Source organism: Crocuta crocuta, unplaced genomic scaffold (genome assembly GCF_008692635.1).
Source record: "Crocuta crocuta isolate KB4526 unplaced genomic scaffold, BGI_CrCroc_1.0 scaffold337, whole genome shotgun sequence".
NCBI classification, from domain to species: Eukaryota; Metazoa; Chordata; class Mammalia; order Carnivora; family Hyaenidae; genus Crocuta; species Crocuta crocuta.
In genome coordinates, this window is record NW_027528873.1 from 3831855 (window position 1) to 3840020 (window position 8166).

At 42.7% G+C, this 8166-nt stretch overlaps 1 protein-coding gene across 9 annotated transcripts in view; it reads left to right on the forward strand.

The window, feature by feature from the left end:
• ZBTB38 (zinc finger and BTB domain containing 38) overlaps positions 1 to 8166 on the forward strand; it is a 160796-nt gene that overhangs the window by 74618 nt on the left and 78012 nt on the right. The gene's annotated exons all lie outside the window — the stretch shown is intronic.

Here is an 8166-nt window from a genome sequence, read left to right on the forward strand (position 1 = left end):
GAGTGCTCATGCTCCGACTGCAAACTCCTTCCTTTGTAGAGCTGCCTCTCTAACAGAGCCAGGTCTGATGACTTTGCAGGTTCTGCCTTACGTAGGTCAGCTTCCCCTTATGTAGGTAGGTGGCTGGTCTTAGTCACATTCCCAGGATGCGGTGCCAGTGAAGTCACTGTCTGTGACCCAGTCCCACCCTGAAACCACCTAAGAAAGGTGCAGTGGTAGTGATAAAATGCTGCAAATATTTAGCACTAACTCAAGAAATCTCCAGTGGAAAGGATGCTCAGAGCTTTGTTTTCTGTAAGAACTCCAGAAAATAAACACGTGGCAAAACATTGAGGCAGTCATTTCCTTTCATTTTTGTCAAAAGCAAATGGTGGAAGGGTCTGTCCCATCCTGCCAATAAATTGTCTTTGTGCTGTAGTGCCTAAAACATTTCAGTTCCACGGATCTCTTTGCCCAACAATGGCTTTCTAAGGACCTCACTACTTGGCATGGTATTTCGCTATTTGAGCAAGTAATACTAAAGAAATTCTTTTTAAGAACCACGACTCTTGTATGCCATTTAGGCCAGTCTGCTGATGAAGCTTTGAGAACAAAGGGATTGGTTTACTATATAAGTTAGAAACCGTAACACCCTATGAAGGCTTCGGAATGCGTCAGAAGCATCTTCTAAAATAGATCTACAATATAGTGGATTTTTTGAAGTTTTTATTTTTATTTGTTTTGGGAGAGAGAGAGAACAAGTGGAGAGGGGCAGAGAGAGAGGGAGAGAGGATCCCAAGAAGGCTCTGTGCCATCAGCGTAGAGCCCAACTGAGGACACAAACTCACAAACCATGAGAGACCATGACCGAACCAGAAATCAATAGTCAGTCACTTAACCGACTGAGACCCCCAAGGCACCCCTAGTGGGTTTTGCCTATCACAAGGTAGAGGTGGCTTGGCTGACTCCTTACATTTTGTTTGGATTTAACTAGCTCATGAAACATTCCACTGCCTAAAGAATGTTCTAATCCTTTGTAGTAGAGTCTTGCCCACCAATGGAGGATTGGGCTTCAATAACTCAGTTCACTTCCTCAAGCATCACTTGTTGAGCTGTGTGACCGACACTGCTCCAACCCAGGCAGAGTGGAATGTGACAACCCAGGAAACTTACATCCAGGTTCCTACACAAGGCTAGAGCATCGTATGATCAGGCACAATGGTGTGTCCCCTCTTCCAGAAAGAAATGAATGGCATGCTGTTCTCTTAGTGGCCTTTTATACTGTTACCTTAGAGGCCAGCCTTCAGTTTGGGGACATCACCCCATGGCAAGGGTGCTTCTTCCTGGGACCTCATCCTCATCACCTTCCCAAGATGTCTTGGCTCCTAATAAGCCACCGTATGTCTGGCCGCCCTGCTCCAAGCTGGTCTGCCTACATTTGCCAGGTGACTTCAATAACGGCTGCCACTCTTTTGCATTCATGAGCAGATGTTAAGTTGAGAGGCCCTTGCATGCAAAAATTTGAATTTGTGATGCAGGCAAGATGCTTCTGCCTTTTTACCTTCCCTGGCTGACAGCGGGGTTCTCCCTGCTGGCTGTCCTGCAGAAGGCTTGGTGGGTAACAGGTATATCAAAGACCAGTTGCCAAAGCTTATGTCTCTGTTAGGTGATCCCCGTGTGGCTCTGCTATGGCTTCAACATCTCACTGGCCAGAAAATTGTTCTTTTGATCTTGTAACTCATTTTGCATCTTTTCCTCTAATGCTCTCCTTGCTTCTGCAGTTATTCCTGCTCAGGGCTCAAGACTAGCACTTGGGTCTACACTCACTACATTTGGCCTGCAGAGGGAGTTTGTTTTCTGGTTCTGTTTTGTTTTAAAATTGCCAGTGTAAATATTATTTCTGTGTTCATGAAAAGCTGTGAGAGCTTTCATGATTTTCCTTATAGAATACAATAAATCTCTTCCTTCCCCTGTGGTCCTTGCTGCCAAATGGATATTTTGAAATTCCTTTTTCCTGGTAAAATGTTCTACCCTGACTGAGGCCTTGCTCTAATTAAGGCCTAACAGTTCTGCCCATCTTCCCCAGCGCAGAGAGCATGACGCGGAGTGCCTGCCCCGAGGGCCTTACAAGCCAGTGAGACGAGAAAACAAAAGCCACCAGCTGAGAATGTGGTAAAATCCCAGAAGGGCAGTGCCCTTGTAATTTTTTCTCCCTTTTCTCTTGTTTCTTGAGCTGTGGAAGGGAAGAGGGGAAGCTTTAGTAGGGAAAGAGAGGGGCTGCATCACTGAAGGATTCTCTAGGAACAGCAGGCTATTGGGGAAATGATGTGGAAGAGAATGGGGTGGTCATCTAGGAGGCAAAATGGGGTGATAGAGGTGACTGCAGACTCAGAGGGCTGCAGGGGGAATGGTGGGCAGAGAAAATAAGAAGAGACAAAAGGAGCAGCCAGGAGGCTGCAGGTAAACAAAAGGATATGCTGCTTTGCCTACCCTGAAGCTGAGGGTGCAGGGTCCAAGGGAGAAAGAGTGGAGAGGGGATGCAACTAGAAAAAGAAGTCTAGGGAGAGCCCCTAAAACGCAGGCTGCAGGCTTGCGGTCTGGCTTCCATGGTGATGTTGGCCTTGCGGCTTAATTGTCCCACATTGGCTAGTACAAAGAGCCTACAGATTGACATCCTTAAGGGTAATTTGTCCCAGAATGTTTATGATGTCTCCATCCCAAGGCTCTTGTTCTCCATCTGAGAATGCCAGAGAGCCCCCCCACCCGCTCACCCCCATCGCCCTGCTAGATCTGGATTAAATTTGAAATGAAATAAGCAGACTTTTCACATGTGCTGTGATCTTCTACAAAGCCCAGATGATAGCCCCAAAATACCTGATTAGGAACTCTCTCCCGAAGTCATATTGCCCATAACAGGCATGTTGCTCTGTTTTTGGAGCCGCCCCCAAAGCTTGTCCTACCTTGTTCCTCACCAGCTTATCCAGACCCTGATCCGAGTGCCAGGGGTTACTCTCACGGAGTCCCTTGCTCTGGAGGCTGACCACACCAGCTGGTGCGCCACACGTAGTGTGGTCACCATCCCTGTACCGCTTGCTTAGCTCTTACAGGAATGTAAACCACAGACTTCAGTTGCTGTGTGGACCTTAGACACTTTTTTTTTTCGGTCACTGAGAGAACTGTGGCCCAGAGACATTGTGGCTTTGGAGAGTTAAGAGGCCATGCTTGACTCCTAGTCCAGTGCAGTTTCTACAATTCGCTGCTTTTAGGTCATAGGGAAACCTAGTTCTAAAGTACAAGGTCAGTTAGTAAGTATTTTAGGTTTTGTGGATTGAGGCACAATTGGGGATACTACATAGGTATTTATTATAACAACAGAGAAAACAAATTTCTTTAAGCTTAAAAAAATTTTTTTTACATTGATTTATTTTTGAGAGAGAGGGAGAGAGAGAGAGCGAGTGGGGGAGAGGCAGAGAGGGAGGAAGACACAGAATCTGAAGCAGGCTCTAGGCTCTGNCTGTGTCCTGATGAAACTTCACTTTGTGGACACTGAAAGTTGAATTTCATGTAATTTTCAGATCATTAAATACCAGTCTCCTTTAGATTTTTTTCCAATCATTTAAGATTGAAAGAACCAGAGGCGCCTGGGTGGCTTAGTCGGTTAAGCGTCCGACTTTCGCCTAGGTCATGATCTCGCGGTTCGTGGGTTCGAGCCCCGTGTCAGGCTCTGTGCTGACTGCCAGCTCAGAGCCTGGAGCCTGTTTCAGTCTGTGACTCCCTCTCTCTCTGACCCTCCCCTGCTCACACTGTCTCTCTCTCTTCTAGAAATAAAAAAAATAATAATTAAAAAAAACATTAAAATTGAAAGAACCATTCTCAGTTTGCAGGCTATACCAAAACAGGTGGTGAGCCAAATTTGATCCACAGGCCGTAGTCTGTGGCCCCATTTCCTAAGTCAAAATCTGCAAATTGGGGGCTCTTTGGCCAGTCCTGTCCACATGTGTGTTTTATCTGTTAACAATTTTAATGGAACCAGTTATAATATTTCTATTTTCCAGTTTTTTAGTTGCTTCTAATCAAAAATTCTTCTCATTATATTTATATAGTTCTAATTATAAAAGTAATATATACCTACTGTGAAATAATTTGGAAGGTTGACATTTTGGCATGTCTTCTTTCAATCTTTTATCTATGCATGGTGATATTTTTTTTAATACTTGAAATAATATTTTGTAGACAGCCTGTATCTTCTTCCTATTCACGTAATATCATATCATTTTAAGGCCTTTCTTTACATCATCTTTTAAAACTTTATTTGGAAAATTTTGAACCTTAATGGAAGGACCAGCTTAATGAAACCCCATGTGGCCACCGCCCAGGTTCTACAATTCTCAAGGCTGGTAAACCTTGTTCTGTGTAATCCTCTCCTGTATTATTTTGAAGCAAATCCCATACATCGTACCATTTTATCTCTAAATATTTTGGTATGATTCTCTAAAAGACAAGGATACTAAGAGAAAGCCCTTTTGCTTAGCAAATAAGTTCTGAAGTATGTAGAGGTAAAAGATAATGATGTCTGCAACTTACAGATGGCTCAGGAAAAAATTAGGTAGGTAGGTAGGTAGGTAGATATGAGTAGAATGTATATAGGACATTTTTGTACTGTTCTTGAAATTCTTCTGTAAGTTTGAAATATTTCTAAATAAAAAGTTTTAAAAATGTAAATTACTAAAAGAATACATTTTAAAAATACAATTTACTAAGAAAAAAAACCACAGTATCATTGTCATTACCAACAAATTATAACTCTTTAATAACATGAAATACCATAGCATTTCTCCTAATATGACCTAATTTGTCCAATTACATCATTAAAAAATAATTTACTTATTCAAAGCACATTTGCAAATAAGATCCTTACCGTACAATTGATATTCCCTTAAATTCCATTTAACTGATTGGTTTCCTTCCTGATTTCTTTCATCCTTACTATTGCTATAAAAAATTTGTTGAAAAAATACCGTTTGACCTGTAGGGTTGCCTACAGTCTGAAATCTGATGACTACATTCCTTGGTGCTATTTTCCATGTTCTTCTGTCACAGAGATTTCCTGTAAATTGGTAGTTACAGCTGGAGATGTGATCAGATTCGTATTCCTTTGTTTGTCTGTCTGTCTGTCTAAGTAGTCAACATTTCATAGATTTTCCTATAAAAGTCCTGGTTTTTGCCTTCATTGGAAAATTCTGCAGATCTGGCCTTCACATGTAGCAACAATTGATGTGGGGCTGGGTAGTAAGCATGCTTATTCCCACTTAGGTGGGATATGAATTATTCTGCAGGCCCCAGTTCGTATTACTGCTGCCTGCCTCCCGGGAGCCTTTGAGCCCCTGTTCTACACACTGCCTCTTCGGGGCTTTGGTAGACTTCTCAATGCACCATCACAAGAGGCCTTTCAGAAATGTGGTAGAGATTAGAGAAAACGACTCAGACACGGACTTTTTAAGATGCTTAAAGGGGAAAGATAAGCAGCTACATAAAGGGAGGCCAAGTGATAGAAATTTGTTGAGTACCCAGGATGAGGGAAAGAGAAAGAAAAGTAAAACAACAAATTAACAGAGTGCTGCAAATATGGGAGAAAAAATGAGTTATGGATTCCTAACCCATGGTGGGAAACTAGGAAAGGAAATGGGTTTCAAAAGAGACAAATTATAGTCTTTTTATACATTATAATATTGAAACCTTAAAAAAGAGAGAGAGACAGAGAGAGAGAAGGGGGCAGTAAATGTTACATTGGTCAACGGCCCTAAATCAGAAAATGCAAGCACGTAGTTGTAGCATAGCAGAAATCATGTGGGGATTAAAGAAAATGAGGTAGAAAATGAGGAAAGCCACTGGAAAAGGACCAGGAGCCACGGTTTGGAGATGTTGAAGAACTGGTAGACATTTAAGAGGAGATGATCTTGAAAGTTTTAGAATTTTTTTTTTCTGATTTGCAAATGTATTGAACTGAAAAGTGTTACAAAGATCTAGAAAAATAAATCACGTTTAGTTGTTTGGGAAAGAATAAAGCTTTACAGAAAAGAATAAAATTATGACAAGTTGGGATGTTCCTGGAAATTTCCAGATAGTTCCCCATACTCAAAAGAATGATTAAGAGAGAGAATCTGAGACTGGTTATGAGGAAGGGTGGAAAATTTTGAAGGACAGGCTGATTATGTAAGTTTTCGGCTGTGGTGTTTAAAACTGTTGCCATGATATTTTAGTTATTAATAACAATTTGGGGGAAATCTACTCCCTTCTGGAGAAACATTTGGCTCTAATGAGGAAGAAATGCCACTGTTTGTGAATTCCCAAGTGGATGTAAGGAGCCTTTCACTTGCTAAGCCTCTTAGGAAAGCCAGAGCCGATTTCACCCTTAACAAGCTGTTGACAGTGTCTGATCAAGGTACCACCTGGAACATGTTAGCAGAACAGAAAGTGGACTGTGGGGTCAGACCTGTGTTTAAATCCCTTTATGTCATTTGCCATGTGACCCTGGCAGCTTCCCCATGGAAAATTTCTACCTGTTAAGGGTTGCTGTACATATGTAGCTATGATTCTTACTGCTTGGATGGAAGGAACTTAGAGCTCTGAAATAATTGCCTTCCAGCACTAGCATCCACACCAGTTTACACTTAAAGAGTGCTTACCGTGCGCCAGGAAGTATTGTAGATACTTCACAAGTATTATCCCATTTCATTATTTAAAAGCCCTGCGAGGTAAGTGTAGTATTAAAAGTAGCCTCATTTCATGGATGAGGAAGCTGAGGCTCAGGGAAGTTAAGTAACTTGCCTAAATTTACACAGTGAGTGGCTTTGTAAGTGACAAAGGTGGGCTTTAAACCCAAGCGGGCAGAATCCAAAGGCCAAATTGCCTTGCTCTACCACTTCCCATCTTCCAATCTTAAGCACAGACAGTCATGCCTCATGCAGGCCTTTCCAGCCCGTGGTTCTTAATTCACATGCCTCGGTTTTCTTGGAGGTCTCCAAATGATTTTCGGTTTCCAAAAGACTCAATGGAAACACATAAACTTGGATTCAGACCACAAGTTTCTTTATGTTGGAATCCACGATTCACAGTGGATTGGCTCAAGTTTTGTAGAAGCTCTGATTGGCAGTTACTTACACAAAAACATGGCAGGGTTGTTTTTTTTAAGTAGGGAGATGAATCAGTAGTTAATAAATGCAATTTAGTGGGAAAGATCTTTCTAAACATGTGGCCTACAGCGAAAGACCAGAGGGTGCTTGGCTTTGGGAAGGTCGGGAACTGCTCCTGTACGTGTGTGCATGTTGCCCAAACTGCCCGACTTCAAAACCCTGCCTTTATTTGTAAACTATACGATTCTTTAACTTGACTTCAAGTCAATATATTTTTCCTTGATTACCGAAAATGTTTTGCTGGCCTTGTATTTAATATTGCAGTCTCCTTTATTCTTCAAAATGATCGGGTTCTTCAAATATAATCAGGAACCGAGACGCAGAACTGCAAACACCGGATTCCAAGCTGAAAACAGGGTAACAGGCTTTGGATCCTTTTAAGTTGCAACCTGGGAGAAAAACTTTGCTAGAGAAAATTTTAAAATAAGACTTATTACCAAAATGCGGGGAACGCGGATGAATTTTTTTTTTTAATCAAGCCAACAAAACCTGCACGTTAATGCTCCAGGCTGATAGCTCCACAAGGCAAGCTTGTGGCAGGCCTCTGTAAATACTTTTTCAGGAGCAGTCCCTGAATCTTGGAAGAAACATCCTAGGAGGCAGTCGGTGCTCTTTATTTGAGGAAGAGGCCTGGGTCTTTAGCGTGAAATGCTTTTTCATACCACGTTGGGAAAAATCTATCTAGGCCTCTCCTGACAGCCATGGGAAAGCACAAGTGACACCCTTTTTCTGAGAATTAGATTACATTAAAACTGCACTCTTTCTCCGAATCCTGCCTCTCTGCAATGTGCGGGACTTGGACGCCGTCCGGGGCCTGGATCTGGAACCTAGGGGCCCTTCTGTGGGCCCAGGCCTTGTTCTGATAGGCTCAGTGGCCCCTGACCCCCTTAACTGGGCTGTCCTTGGGCCAGGTTCCTAGCTGTGTTCTCCCTTGGGAACGAGGTGGAGGCCGCGGGCCCCCTGGTGGAGTCTGGGGCCCCGTGGGGCCGTCGTA